The sequence below is a fragment of the Salvelinus fontinalis genome, chromosome 36 (assembly GCF_029448725.1).
Source record: "Salvelinus fontinalis isolate EN_2023a chromosome 36, ASM2944872v1, whole genome shotgun sequence".
In the NCBI taxonomy this organism is placed as follows: Eukaryota; Metazoa; Chordata; class Actinopteri; order Salmoniformes; family Salmonidae; genus Salvelinus; species Salvelinus fontinalis.
Genome location: NC_074700.1, coordinates 20,207,474 through 20,223,076, shown reverse-complemented (window position 1 = coordinate 20,223,076; position 15,603 = coordinate 20,207,474).

Here is a 15,603-nt window from a genome sequence, read left to right as displayed (position 1 = left end):
AGTGGAGACGTCTAGGAGCAACAATGGCTCAGCCGCGAAGTGGTAGGCCACACAAGCTCACAGAACGGGACCACCAAGTCGCCTGTCCTCGGTAGCAACACTCACTACTGAGTTCCAAATTGCTTCTGGAAGCAACGTCAGCACAAGAACTGTTCGTCGGGTTTCCATGGCGAGCAGCCGCACACAAGCCTAAGATCACCATTCGCAATGCCAAGCTTCGGCTGGAGTGGTGTAAACCATTTGACTCTGGAGCAGTGGAAACGCGTTCTCTGGAGTGATGAATCACACTTTACCATCTGGCAGTCCAACGGACGAATCTGGGTTTGCCAGATGCCTGGAGAGCGCTTCCTGCCCAATGCATAGTACAACTGTAAAGTTTGTTGGTGGAGGAATAATGCTCTGGGGATGTTTTTGCATGGTTTGGGCTAGGCCCCTTAGTTCCAGTGAAGGGAAATATTAACGCTACAGTGTACAATGACATTCTAGACAATTCTGTGGTTCCAACTTTGAGGCAACAATTTGGGGAAGGCCCTTTCCTGTTTCAGTATGACAATGCCCCCGTGCACAAAGCAAGGTACATACAGAAATGGTTTGTCGAGATCAGTGTGGAAGAACTTGACTGGCCTGCACAGAGCCCCGATTCAATCCCATCGAACACCTTTGGGATGAATTGGAACGCCGACTGCTATTGTGTGTAGATTGATGAGGAAAAACATTTATTTAATCCATTTCAGAATAAGGCTGTAATGTAACAAAATGTGGAAAAAGTCAAGGGGTCTAAATACTTTCTGAATGCACTGTATGTGTTGACATTTTTACCAACTTACAACAGTAGTGTGTGTGTGTGTGTGTGTGTGTGTGTGTGTGTTGATTCTGAGGGGTGATTTTCTGAATATCAATAGGAGGGTTTTGCTAATGCTTTCATGAGTCACAGAGAGCCTCAGGGAAAATGAAACAATAACTCTACTCAAGTGTGAGTGAGAGAGAGAGAATGTGTGTGTGCAATTGTACTTGTGAAAGTGTGCGAAATTGTGCACGTGGTGTGTTTGTGTGCGTCTGTATGTGCGAAAGTGTGTGTGTTTGTTTGTTTGACACCAGGTAGTTATGGTCTGTAGAGTACAGTTAGACCATTATAGTGTGTGTGTGTGTGTGTGTGTGTGTGTGTGTGTGTTTGTGTGTGTGTGTGTGTGTTTGTTTGTTTGACACCAGGTAGTTATGGTCTGTAGAGTACAGCTAGACCATTATAGGGTGTGTGTGTGTGTGTGTGTGTGTGTGTGTGTTTGTTTGTTTGTTTGACACCAGGTAGTTATGGTCTGTAGAGTACAGCTAGACCATTATAGGGTTTTCACAGGAAATGGAATCGTTTTTTTAAAGGACTCTTTTTTTATCGAACAAGGCTATGTAATTAACTACTCACTCACACACACACACACACACACACACGCACACACACGCACACACACACACACACACACACACACACACACACACACACACACACACACACACACACACACACACACACACACACACACACACACACACACACACACACACACACACACACACAATCATACACACACAGTTTTCAGAGGAAATGAAATGTTTTTTTTAAAGGACAATTTTTTTATCGGGCAAGGCTATGTAATTAACTCCTCCCTCCCTCCCTCCCTCCCTCCCTCCCTCCCTCCCTCCCTCCCTCCCTCCCTCCCTCCCTCCGTCCCTCCGTCCGTCCCTCCCTCCCTCCCTCCCTCCCTCCCTCCCCTTTCAGTGAACATTCCTCTTTTGAACTTTCTCTTTAATTAAATTTTCCGCTCCATTAAAAGCCATCTAGTGTGTGTGTGTGATTAAAGCCAGCTAGCTAAGGCCTTTTCGGGGTGATTTGCTGTCCACTTTCTGGAAAACATAGGTTTGCATCCCAAATGGCACCCTATTCCCTATATTCCTTATACATTTCCAAAGGCTCTGGTCAAAAGTAGTGTACTATATAGGGAATAGGGTGTCCTTTGGGATGCAAACATAGAGGTTTTTACATTTTCCCCTAAAATGTCCACTTCCTCACCAGTGATTCAGTGATGTGTTCCGAGAACTAGGGTATATATCAGGGGGTTTGGAGAAAGGGGGAGAAGAGAGGGGGAATGGGGAAGAAGAGAGGGGGATTGGAGAAGAAGAGAGGGGGATTGGAGAAGAAGAGAGGGGGATTGGAGAAGAGGAGAGGGGGATTGGAGAAGAGGAGAGGGGGATTGGAGAAGAAGAGAGGGGGATTGGAGATGAAGAGAGGGGGATTGGGGGTGAAGAGAGGTGGATTGGAAGAAAAGAGGGGGATTGGAGAAGAAGAGAGGGGGATTTGAGAAGAAGAGAGGGGGATTGGAGAAGAAGAGAGGGGGAATGGAGAAGAAGAGAGGGGGATTGGGGAAGAAGAGAGGGGGGATTGGGGAAGAAGAGAGGGGGAATGGGGAAGAAGAGAGGGGGAATGGGGAAGAAGAGAGGGGGATTGGAGAAGAAGAGGGGGATTGGAGAAGAAGAGAGGGGGATTGGAGAAGAAGAGAGGGGGATTGGAGAAGAAGAGAGGGGGATTGGAGAAGAAGAGAGGGGGATTGGAAGAAGAGAGGGGGATTGGAAGAAGAGAGGGGGATTGGAAGAAGAGAGGGGGATTGGAAGAAGAGAGGGGGATTGGAAGAAGAGAGGGGGATTGGAGAAGAAGAGAGGGGTATTGGAGAAGAAGAGAGGGGGATTGGAAGAAGAGAGGGGGATTGGAAGAAGAGAGGGGGATTGGAGAAGAAGAGAGGGGGATTGGAAGAAGAGAGGGGGATTGGAGAAGAAGAGAGGGGGATTGGAGAAGAAGAGAGGGGGATTGGAGAAGAAGAGAGGGGGATTGGAAGAAGAGAGGGGGATTGGAGAAGAAGAGAGGGGGATTGGAGAAGAAGAGATGGGGAATGGGGAAGAACTATAAACATTGTATAGGCCAACCCAGCCAGGGTGATGGGTGAGTTTGATTGGCGTTGGTAGTTGGTAGTATTGGTAGTATTGATTGGCGTTCTAACTCTACCAATATAACACAGAGAGTATGTTTACATGCACACTAATAATTCAACATTAAACTGAGTATGGCAGTAGTCATGTAAACACCTTACTCTGTTTGTCTCGATCGGCATGAAGTCAAAATTGAAATAAGCATACGCTGATTAAAACATCTGGTTTTCTGAGCAATCTTTGAATTATAAACACCTTAATCAGCGTTCCAGCGGTGTATTTGTTCTGTGCATGTGCCAGCACCAGCCGAGAGCCTCCCTCAGTAGAGCGAATGAAGTGAGTTCAGAACAACTGAAAGTTTGCATCCTATAAATATTTTTCACATACAAACTATAAATGTCTGAACTAGGCTTCGCAAAAATAACATGGACGCTGTGGTGGAACGTTTACTTTGATTGGCAATTTTCTGCATTTATCAAAGTCCCATCAGGTAGCCTGATTTCAGATGTGTCCATGTAAACAGGTTTATTAGGGAAATCGTTCTTCTTGCAAAGCATGGCAATATTTAAATCAAACTATTTGATTAATCTGACTATCCATAATTGTATTATTGTGTGCATGTAACCATACTCAGTGTGATGCTAGTTAGATTTGGCCTCTGCTTGTAAAGACCTGCTGGTTGTTGATTTGTTCTCTGATGTGTGTGTGTGTGTGTGTGTGTGTGTGTGTGTGTGTGTGTGTGTGTGTGTGTGTGTGTGTGTGTGTGTGTGTGTGTGTGTGTGTGTGTGTGTGTGTGTGTGTGTGTGTGTGTGTGTGTGTGTGTTGGTAATGTGTCTCTCTCAAGCCCACAGAAACAGATGTAAGGAACAAACTGTCTCTCTCATTCTATTTGTTCTGCAGTTTCTCTTCTTTTACTGTCTGTTGTCACCTTATTTTACTGTCTGTTGTCACCTTATTTTACTGCCTGTTGTCACCTTATTTTACTGTCTGTTGTCACCGTATTTTACTGTCTGTTGTCACCTTATTTAACTGTCTGTTGTCACCTTATTTTACTGCCTGTTGTCACCTTATTTTACTGTCTGTTGTCACCTTATTTTACTGTCTGTTGTCACCTTATTTTACTGTCTGTTGTCACCTTATTTTACTGTCTGTTGTCACCTTATTTTGCTGTCTTTTGTCACCTTATTTTACTGTCTGTTGTCACCTTCTTCTTTACTGTCTGTTGTCACCTTCTTCTTTTACTGTCTGTTGTCACCGTCTTTACTGTCTGTTGTCACCTTCTTTAATGTCTGTTGTCACCTTATTTTACTGTCTGTTGTCACCTTATTTTACTGTCTGTTGTCACCTTCTTCTTTACTGTCTGTTGTCACCTTCTTATTTTACTGTCTGTTGTCACCTTATTTCACTGTCTGTTGTCACCTTATTTTGCCGTCTTTTGTCACCTTATTTTACTGTCTGTTGTCACCTTCTTCTTTACTGTCTGTTGTCACCTTCTTCTTTTACTGTCTGTTGTCACCTTCTTTACTGTCTGTTGTCACCTTCTTTACTGTCTGTTGTCACCTTATTTTACTGTCTGTTGTCACCTTCTTCTTTACTGTCTGTTGTCACCTTCTTCTTTTACTGTCTGTTGTCACCTTATTTTACTATCGGTTGTCACCTTATTTTACTGTCTGTTGTCACCTTATTTTACTATCTGTTGTCACCTTATTTTACTGTCTGTTGTCACCTTCTTCTTTACTGTCTGTTGTCACCTTATTTTACTGTCTTTTGTCAACTTCTTCTTTACTGTCTGTTGTCACCTTATTTTACTATCGGTTGTCACCTTATTTTACTGTCTGTTGTCACCTTATTTTACTGTCTGTTGTCACCTTATTTTACTGTCTTTTGTCACCTTATTTTACTGTCTGTTGTCACCTTCTTCTTTTATTGTCTGTTGTCACCTTCTTCTTTTACTGTCTGTTGTCACCTTTTTTTACTGTATGTTGTTACCTTATTTAACTGTCTGTTGTCACCTTCTTTACTGTCTGTTGTCACCTTCTTCTTTACTGTCTGTTGTCACCTTATTTTACTGTCTGTTGTCACCTTTTTCTTTACTGTCTGTTGTCACCTTCTTCTTTACTGTCTGCTGTCACCTTATTTTACTGTCTGTTGTCACCGTATTTTACTGTCTGTTGTCACCTTATTTTACTGTCTGTTGTCACCTTCTTTTTTTACTGTCTGTTATCACCCTTTTCTTTACTGTCTGTTGTCACCTTCTTCTCTACTGTCTGTTGTCACCTTATTTTACTGTCTATTTTCACCTTCTTGTTTACTGTCTGGTGTCACCTTCTTCTTTACTGTCTGTTGTCACCTTCTTCTTTACTGTCTGTTGTCACCTTATTTTACTGTCTGTTGTCAAATTATTTAACTGTATGTTGTCACCTTCTTATTTAACTGTCTGTTGTCACCTTCTTCTTTTACTGTCTGAATATCTTATTAGCTACAGTAAGTCTAACCCTAATGGCTTGTGTGTGTTGGTGTGTGTGTGTATACGTCCGCTGTCAGCCTTATTAAATAACTCTGTCTAAATGGGGCTACATTCACTGTCAGCCTTATTAAATAACTCTCTCTAAATGGGTCTACGTTCACTGTCAGCCTTATTAAATAACTATGTCTAAATGGTGCTATGTTTAGTGTCAGCCTTATTAAATAACTCTGTCTAAATGGGGCTACGTTCACTGTCAGCCTTATTAAATATCTCTGTCTAAATGGGGCTACGTTCACTGTCAGCCTTATTAAATAACTCTGTCTAAATGGGGCTACGTTCACTGTCAGCCTTATTAAATAACTCTGTCTAAATGGGGCTACGTTCACTGTCAGCCTTATTAAATATCTCTGTCTAAATGGGGCTACGTTCACTGTCAGCCTTATTAAATAACTCTGTCTAAATGGGGCTACGTTCACTGTCAGCCTTATTAAATAACTCTGTCTAAATGGGGCTACGTTCACTGTCAGCCTTATTAAATAACTCTCTCTAAATGGGGCTACGTTCACTGTCAGCCTTATTAAATAACTCTGTCTAAATGGGGCTACGTTCGCTGTCAGCCTTATTAAATAACTCTGTCTAAATGGGGCTACGTTCGCTGTCAGCCTTATTAAATAACTCTCTCTAAATGGGGCTACGTTCGCTGTCAGCCTTATTAAATAACTCTGTCTAAATGGGGCTACGTTCACTGTCAGCCTTATTAAATAACTCTCTCTAAATGGGGCTACGTTCGCTGTCAGCCTTATTAAATAACTCTCTCTAAATGGGGCTACGTTCGCTGTCAGCCTTATTAAATAACTCTGTCTAAATGGGTCTACGTTCACTGTCAGCCTTATTAAATAACTCTGTCTAAATGGGTCTACGTTCACTGTCAGCCTTATTAAATAACTCTTTCTAAATGGGGCTACGTTCACTGTCAGCCTTATTAAATAACTCTTTCTAAATGGGGCTACGTTCACTGTCAGCCTTATTAAATAACTCTTTCTAAATGGGGCTACGTTCACTGTCAGCCTTATTAAATAACTCTGTCTAAATGGGGCTACGTTCACTGTCAGCCTTATTAAATAACTCTGTCTAAATGGGGCTACGTTCACTGTCAGCCTTATTAAATAACTCTCTCTAAATGGGGCTACGTTCGCTGTCAGCCTTATTAAATAACTCTGTCTAAATGGGGCTACGTTCACTGTCAGCCTTATTAAATAACTCTGTCTAAATGGGGCTACGTTCACTGTCAGCCTTATTAAATAACTCTCTCTAAATGGGGCTACGTTCGCTGTCAGCCTTATTAAATAACTCTGTCTAAATGAGGCTACGTTCGCTGTCAGCCTTATTAAATAACTCTGTCTAAATGGGGCTACGTTCACTGTCAGCCTTATTAAATAACTCTGTCTAAATGGGGCTACGTTCACTGTCGCACACTGTTTCTGAGACATCTGTCACCGTCACAAACCGTTTGCAGTGCCTCTGTTTATTAGTCGGACTAATTTGTTTGAGGTGTAAATTGATAGCGAGCATTTCAGATGTGTTGACGTTGTGTCGTGTTGTTAATGTCTTTGTCAGTGTTGTTTACATGGATCAATAGAAATGTCTTAGTATGACCTAGCCTAGTCATTATTCATATTTGTTGACAATGTGTTGTTGCTGTTGTTATTGATACATTTGTCAGGTTTGTTTACATGACGGGGCAATGTGATGGATGAATAGAAATGTCTTAGTACTCATAACTATACTTGTCATGGTGGATGTCATACAGGTCACTAATTCAATCAATACATACAGGATCTTCTCTTCTTCTACAGTACTTTATGACACACGTATACTTGTCACTTACAGTATTCTATCAAGACTGCTCTATTCTCTTCTATTTTCACACTACTTACTGTACCTTCAACCCAACCGGCTGTTATGCGCTCTCTCTCTCTCTCTCTCTCTCTCTCTCTCTCTCTCTCTCTCTCTCTCTCTCTCTCTCTCTCTCTCTCTCTCTCTCTCTCTCTCTCTGTCACTCTCTCTCTCTCTCTCTCTCTCTCTCTGTCTCTCTCTCTCTCTCTCTCTCTCTCTCTCTCTCTCTCTGTCACTCTCTCTCTCTCTCTCTCTCAATTCAAAGGGCTTTATTGTCATGGGAAACATGTGTTAACATTGCCAAAGCAAGTGAAATAGATAAAAAACAAAAGTGAAATAAACAATTAAAAACAGTAAATATTACTCTCACAGAAGTTCCAAGGGGAATAGAGACATTTCACATGTCATATTATGTATATCGACAGTGTTGTAACAATGTGCAATTAGTTAAAGTACAAAAGGGAAAATAATTAAACAAACATATGGGTTTTATTTACAATGGTGTTTGTTCTTCACTGGTTGCCCTTTTCTTGTTGGAACAGGTCACAAATCTTGCTGCTGTGATGGCACACTGTGGTGTTTCACCCAGTAGATATGCGAGTTTATCAAAATTGAATTAGTTTGTTTTCTAATTCTTTGTGGGTCTGTGTAATCTGGGGGAAATATGTGTCTCTAATATGGTCATACATTTGGCAGGAGGTTAGGAAGTGCAGCTTAGTTACCACCTCATTGTGTGAGCAGTGGGCACATAGCCTGTCTTCACTTGAGAGCCATGTCTGCCTCCGGTGGCCTCTCAAAAAATCAAGGCTCTGCTCACTGAGTCTGTACATAGTCAAAGCTTTCCTTAAGTTTGGGTCAGTCACAGTGGTCAGGTTTTCTGCCACTGTGTACTCTCTGTTTAGGGCCAAATATCATTCTAGTTTGCTCTGTTCTTTTGTTAATTCTTTCCAATGTGTCAAGTAATTCTCTTTTTGTTTTCTCATGATTTGGTTGGGTCTAATTGTGTTGCTGTCCGGGGGCTCTGTGGGTTCTGTTTGTGTTTATGAACAGAGCACCAGGACCAGCTTGCTTAGGGGACTCTTCTCCAGGTTCATCTCTCTATAGGTGATGGCTTTGTTATGGAAGGTTTTGAAATCGCTTCCTTTTAGGTGGTTGTAGAATTTAACGGCTATTTTCTGGAGTTTTGTAATTAGCATTATTTGGTGTTTTACGTTGTACACTGAGGATATTTTTCCAGAATTCTGCATGCAGAGTCTCAATTTGGTGTTTGTCCCATTTTGTGATATCTTGGTTGGTGAGCGGACCCCCGACCTCACAACCATAAAGGGCAATGGGTTCTATAACTGATTCAAGTATTTTTAGCCAGATCCTAATTGGTATGTCGAATTTGATGTTCCTTTTGATGGCATCGAAGGCCCCCTTCCTCGTCTCTCAGATCGTTAGACATTTGCTCAGTGTTTCCATGATAATGCAGGGGATTTCCCCAAGGTTGTTGTTGACGCTTATCAAGTTTATCTCCACTTTTGTGGATTGAGGTGATCGGTCCTTGGATCCAAATATTGGGGAAGTTGCCAGAGTTGAGGATGATGTTAAAAAGTTTACGGTGTGTATAGCCAATTTGATTTTGTGGTCTGTATATTTTATCATGTACCTTAGGATACCATCAACACCACAGGCCTTTTTGGGTTGGAGGGTCTCTATTTTGTCCTGCAGTTCATTCAATGTAATTGGAGATCCCAGTGGGTTTGTCTCGCTCACCTTGACAGTGTTATGCATGATGATCCCCGGGCGTTGTATTGACCAGTGCAGTGGTGAGAAATGTCTCAGTCCCCGGCACAAAAACGTCATGCTATCCAGGAGCACGAGTAGAGGACATCAATAAGCTACTCCCAAAACATTTTAAATCCTCATCAGGAAATTGAGTTTGTCATTGTTCATGTGGGATTCAATGACATTATTTTGGGCAGCTCAGAACAGCTGAAGATGGATTTTTAGAAAACTGATTGGGTCACTGCTTTACACCAACAAATGCCCCATAATATATGTCCCTGTGCCCTCCCTAAACCATGGCATTGGACATTTCAGCAGACTTGTGGCCCTCCATAACTGACAACGAGACTATTGCAGCTCTGTGGGTGTAACATTTATTGACAATGTTGGTACCTTCTGGAAACAATGCTTGTTTTATAAGGAGAATGAGATCCACCCAAATCATTTGGGTTCCTGGTTCCTTTCACAGCATTGTAAGGCTGTGTTGAGACAAGGACTTATCAATGACCCAAGCCCAGCACAGTTATGAAATCAAATCACATTTTATTGGTCACATACACAGGGTTAGCAGATGTTATTGCGAGTGTAGCGAAATGCTTGTGCTTCTAGTTCTGACAGTGCAGCAATATCTAACATGTAATCTAACAATTCCACAACAACTACCTAATGCACACAAATCTAAGTAAATATATGGATGAGCAATGACAGAGCAGCATAGGTAAGATGCAATAGATGGTATAAAATACAGTATATACATATGAGATGAGTAATGCAAGATATGTAAACACTATTAAAGTGGCTGTGATCCATTTATTGAAGTCTGTGTGTAGGCAGCAGCCTCTCTGTTAGTGATGGGCTGTTTAACAGTCTGATGGCCTTGAGATAGAAGCTGTTTTTCAGTCTCTCGGTCCCAGCTTTGATGCACCTGTACTGACCTCGCCTTCTGGAGGGTAGCGGGGTGAACAGGCAGTGGCTCAGGTGGTTGATGTCCTTGATGATCATTTTGGCCTTCCTGTGACATCGGGTGGTGTAGGTGTCCTGGAGGGCAGGTAGTTCGCCTCCGGTGATGCGTTGTGCAGACCGCACCACCCTCTGGAGAGCCTTACGGTTGTGGGCGGAGCAGTTGCCGTACCAGACTGTGATACAGCCCGACAGGATGCTCTCAATTGTGCATCTGTAAAAGTTTGTCAGGGTTTTAGGAGACAAGCCAAATTTCTTCAGCTTCCTGAGGTTGAAGTGGCGCTGCTGCGCCTTCTTCACCACGCTGTCTGTGTGGGTGGACCATTTCAGTTTGTCCGTGATGTTTTCCCCAGAGGAACTTAAAACTTTCCACCTTCTCCACTGCTGTCCCGTCAATATGGATAGGGGGGTGCTCCCTCGTTTGTTTTGTTGACGTTGAGTGAGAGGTTGTTTTCCTGACACCTCACCTCCTCCCTGTAGGCTGTCTCGTTGTTGGTAATCAAGCCCACTACTGTTGTGTCGTCTGCAAACTTGATGATTGATTGAGTTGGAGGCGTGCATGGCCACGCAGTCATGGGTGAACAGGGAGTACAGGAGGGGGCTGAGAACGCACCCTTGTGGGGCGCCAGTGTTGAGGATCAGCGAAGTGGAGATGTTGTTTCCTACCTTCACCACCTGTTTATCCCATTGTGTCGCTGAGTTGTCGTAATGCTTCAGCAAATGTACTGTTTCTGACTCTCACTTAGATAATACCTTTGATGATATAGTGGCATCAACACATGGTTATAACATCTACAGAAAATACAGAAATGCCAATAGTGGAGGTGATGCTGTTTATATTCAGAACCATATTCCTGTAAAGATTAGAGATGATCTCATGTCAAATACTGTTGAAGTAACATGGCTACAGGTTAATCTGCCTCACCTAAAGCCCATTCTGGTGGGAAGCTGCTATAGACCACCAAGTGCTAACAGTCAATATCTGGATAACATGTGTGAAATGCTTGATAATGTATGTGATATCAACAGAGACGTATATTTTCTTGAGCTGACCACTCAAGAAAAAGCCTCAAATTGTAACTAGTGCCTGCAACCTGGTTCAGGGTATCAGTCAACCTACCAGGGTGGTTACAAACAGCACAGAAATGAAATCACCAACATGTATTGATTATATCTTTACTAATGCTGCAGAAATTTGCTTTAAAGCAGTATCCAAATCCATCGGATGTAGCGATCACAATAGTTGCCATATCTAGGAAAACCTAAGTTCCAAAGGCTGGACCTAATATAGTGTATAAGACGTCATACAATAAGTTATGTAGTGATTCCTATGTTGTTGATGTAAATAATAATAATAATATATATATATTTTTTAATGGGTGGATCAGCTTAATATTGCAGATAGATTGTTGCTTCCATCAATGTAATTGTCTGCATCATTTCCAATCCCCCATATATTTAAATATATACATCCATATACATACACGTACATACACATGTTTTATTTTATTTTATTTTACCGTTATTTTACCAGGTAAGTTGACTGAGAACACGTTCTCATTTGCAGCAACGACCTGGGGAATAGTTACAGGGGAGAGGAGGGGGATGAATGAGCCAATTGTAAAGTGGGGATTATTAGGTGACCATGATGATTTGAGGGCCAGATTGGGAATTTAGCCAGGACACCGGGGTTAACACCCCTACTCTTACGATAAGTGCCATGGGATCTTTAATGACCTCAGAGAGTCAGGACACCGTTTAACGTCCCATCCGAAAGACGTGTATAATATATATATATATATATATATACACATACCTATATAGACATACATATTTTTTTTTTTTTTAATATATCTTTATTATTCCCTGCAAACCCTTCCACCCTTCCCCCAGTTGGAGTAAACTAATAAACAATAACACTTAGGCTTCTACCTTCAGTTTATACATATTATTCACATTTTACAGACAATCTTTGTTTGTTTTTAGTCCTTCCTCTATTTCTGATGTCCATCCAGTTTGATTTCTATTTGTAACTGTGCTGGTTCACAACATTTCTGAACCTATATACATTTTACAGACCCCGTATGTTTACATTGGCTTATCTTGTTGTTATTAGTCCCACCCTTCAGCTCCATTCAACCCCTCCCATCTATCTCTTAACACCATCCATTTTGGATTTCTATTTGCCATATATTTTTCAACTGTGCTGTCATGCTTCACAAAAGCACTGAACCTTTCTATTCGCATAGCTTCTACAGATTGTAAATTAAAAATATATATTTTTGCTAAAATAATTATTATATTATTGATGGATTGACTATGGCTTTTTAAATCACCCAGTATTGCTATCTGCAGCATTAGTTCTAGGCAAATGTTGCAATTCTTCAGCCATTCCTGGACCTGTGACCAAAAACGAGCTACATATGGACAGTACCAAAATGAATGATCTTATGACTCTGCCTCCTCGCAGCAAAATCTGCAGAGCTGGGAAGATTGTATCCCCCATATATATAACATTCTATTGGTTACAAGAATTTTGTATAGTAATGTAAATTGAAAAATTCTAAGTTTTGAATCCGGCGTTGTTTTGCGTATCAATTCATAAACAATGTGCCATGGAATGGGTACATCGAAAATCTATTCCCAACTATTTTGCAATTTATATGGCACAGCTGTCAGTTGTTTGGTCCTTAAATGAAATTGGTATATGTTTTTATTCATCACAATTTTATTTAAACATTTATGGTCTTTAAATGCAGGGCCGGCAGAAAAGTTCCTCACTTTCTTCCATTTTTGTGGTAATGTTGCAATTAGTTGTAATTTTGGGGAGAGCAGACATTTCCATATGTCTGTGTTAGCTGCATGTGTGACATAACTCCACCAGTCCTATTTATGATATAATTCACTAAAATGATACCCTTTTTAAAAGTTTCTTTAAAAAATATATTTTTTTTATCAATTAGTATATTTGAGTTTAACCACAATATTTGATGTATTATTTGTTCTGTCTTTTCAGGTGGATTAAACTGAAATTGCAACCAACTTTCTAAGGCTTGTTTAAAAATTAAGATATTTTGGAGATTATGTCCTTTTCAAACAACGGAAAGTGAGCAGGTGTAATCTGAATAAAGGGGAAAAGGCCATTCTTGAACATGGGAGGAGACATTACTACCAATTTACTAGAGAACCAGTTTGGATTTAAGTATAACTTTTGTATGACTGATTTTTATTTTATTTGACCTTTATTTAACTAGGCAAGTCAGTTAAGAACACATTCTTATTTTCAATGACAGCCTAGGAACAGTGGGTTAACTGCCTTGTTCTGTCACGATCTTTCAAGATCGAACCCAGAAGCAGACCAGGACAAGGAGCGTAGGAAGAAGGTGAGTATTTATTTACAATGAAATGTGAAAAGGTAGATCTATCCAGATGGCGTAGCGGGCAGCGGTGGTGAATAGATGAGAAAAAATAGGTGAGTCCAATGTAGTAGTAGAATCCTCTGTCAACCAGGCGGGAATGGAGTGAATGATCCAGGTGAGTAACTGAAGGCAAAACAAACGGAGGTAAGTTCAAGGCAAGCAATACGTAAATGAAAACAACAAAACAAATACTATCCAACTGGAGTCTGGTACTCAGGCACAACATACTGTTCATGGCTAACGATCCGGCAGGGAATGGAAGTCAGGTCAGAGCTTTTGAAGGGTAGAGATGATGATCAGGACAGGTGTGCAGATTACTGATGGGAAACAGGTGCGGGTGAAAATCAATCTCCCAATGAGCTAATTCGCCCGGCAACCAGACAGGGTGCGTTCCAGGACACCTGAAACACACTCCAGGACAGACACAGGCAAACCCAGACTCAGGAAGCGGGATTCGTGACAGTACCCCCCCTCCGACGAACGCCACCGGGCGGACTACCTGGAGCGCCAGGATGGAGGCGGTAGAAGTCACGAAGCAGGTCGTCATCCAGAATCTGACGCCGAGGAATCCAACTCCTCTCCTCTGGACCATATCCTTCCCAATCCACAAGATACTGGTACCCTCGACCCCGCCGTCTGGAGTCCATGATGCGGCGCACCGTGTAGACAGGACCACCTCCGATCATCCGAGGAGGAGGAGGACGAGGAGGAGGAGGCAACAGAGGACTGAGGTGAACCGGCTTGAGACAGGAGACATGAAAAGTGGGATGCACTCTAAGTGTTGCAGGCAACTTGAGTCGAACCACCACAGGATTTATGATTCTCTCCACTACAAACGGACCAATAAACTTCGGTGACAACTTCCTTGACTCCGTCCGTAAAGGAAGATCCCGTGTAGCCAACCAAACCTTATCTCCAACCGTATAAGCTGGGGCAGGAATACGGCGACGGTTCGCCTGGATCTGATACCGGTCAGAAACTCTAAGGAGAGCCTTCCTGGCCCGATGCCAGGTCCGGTGGCAACGACGAATGTGGGTCTGGACAGAGGGAACCGAGAGATCCCTCTCCTGAGAAGGAAACAAAGGAGGTTGGTATCCGTAAAGGCATTGGAAGGGGGACATCCCAGTGGCAGATGAAGGAAGAGTATTATGGGCATACTCAACCCAGGGTAATTGAGATGACCAAGAGGTAGGATCAGAGGAGACAAGACAACGCAGCGTGGACTCCATCTTCTGGTTGGCTCTCTCCGCCTGACCATTAGATTGAGGGTGAAATCCAGAGGTGAGACTGACTGTAGCTCCAATGGCCAAACAGAAGGATTTCCAGACAGCAGAGGTAAACTGAGGACCACGGTCAGAAACAATGTCACTGGGCAATCCGTGAACCCTGAAAACCTCCCTGACCAGGATCTCGGACGTCTCCGTAGCCGATGGAAGCTTGGAGAGAGGAACAAAATGAGCAAACTTGCTGAATCTGTCCACAATGGTCAGAATGACCGTGTTCCCAACAGAAGGGGGCAATCCCGTGACAAAATCCAGGGCCAGATGCGACCAAGGTCGCCGAGGAATAGGTAGAGGATGAAGAAGCCCAGAGCTGGGCCGATTGGTACTCTTGTTCTGGGCACAAACAGGACATGCGGCAACAAACCTCCGGGTATCTTCTCCCATGGCAGGCCCCCAAAAACGTCTGCGCAGTAGTGCCATAGTCCGAGCAACGCCAGGGTGACAAGCTATCTTGCTGGCGTGGGACCACTGAAGGACAGCAGAACGGACCGACTCGGGTACGAACAACCGACCGGGTGGACCGTTACCGGGGCCGGGCTGCGTCCGAAGGGCCGCCATCACATCCTCCTCTATCCTCCATGTAACGGCTCCCACGACAACATTCTGGGGAAGAATCGTCTCAGTCTTGACCCCACTCTCCTCCGTCTTAGAGAACATCCGGGACAGGGCGTCCGCCTTCCCGTTCTTCGACCCAGGTCGGAACGTCAGGGAAAAATTGAAACGTCCAAAAAACAAAGCCCACCTGGCCTGACGGGCGTTGAGACGTTTAGCCGATTGCACGTAAGCCAGATTCTTGTGGTCAGTCCAGACCACAAACGGTTGCTCCGCTCCCTCC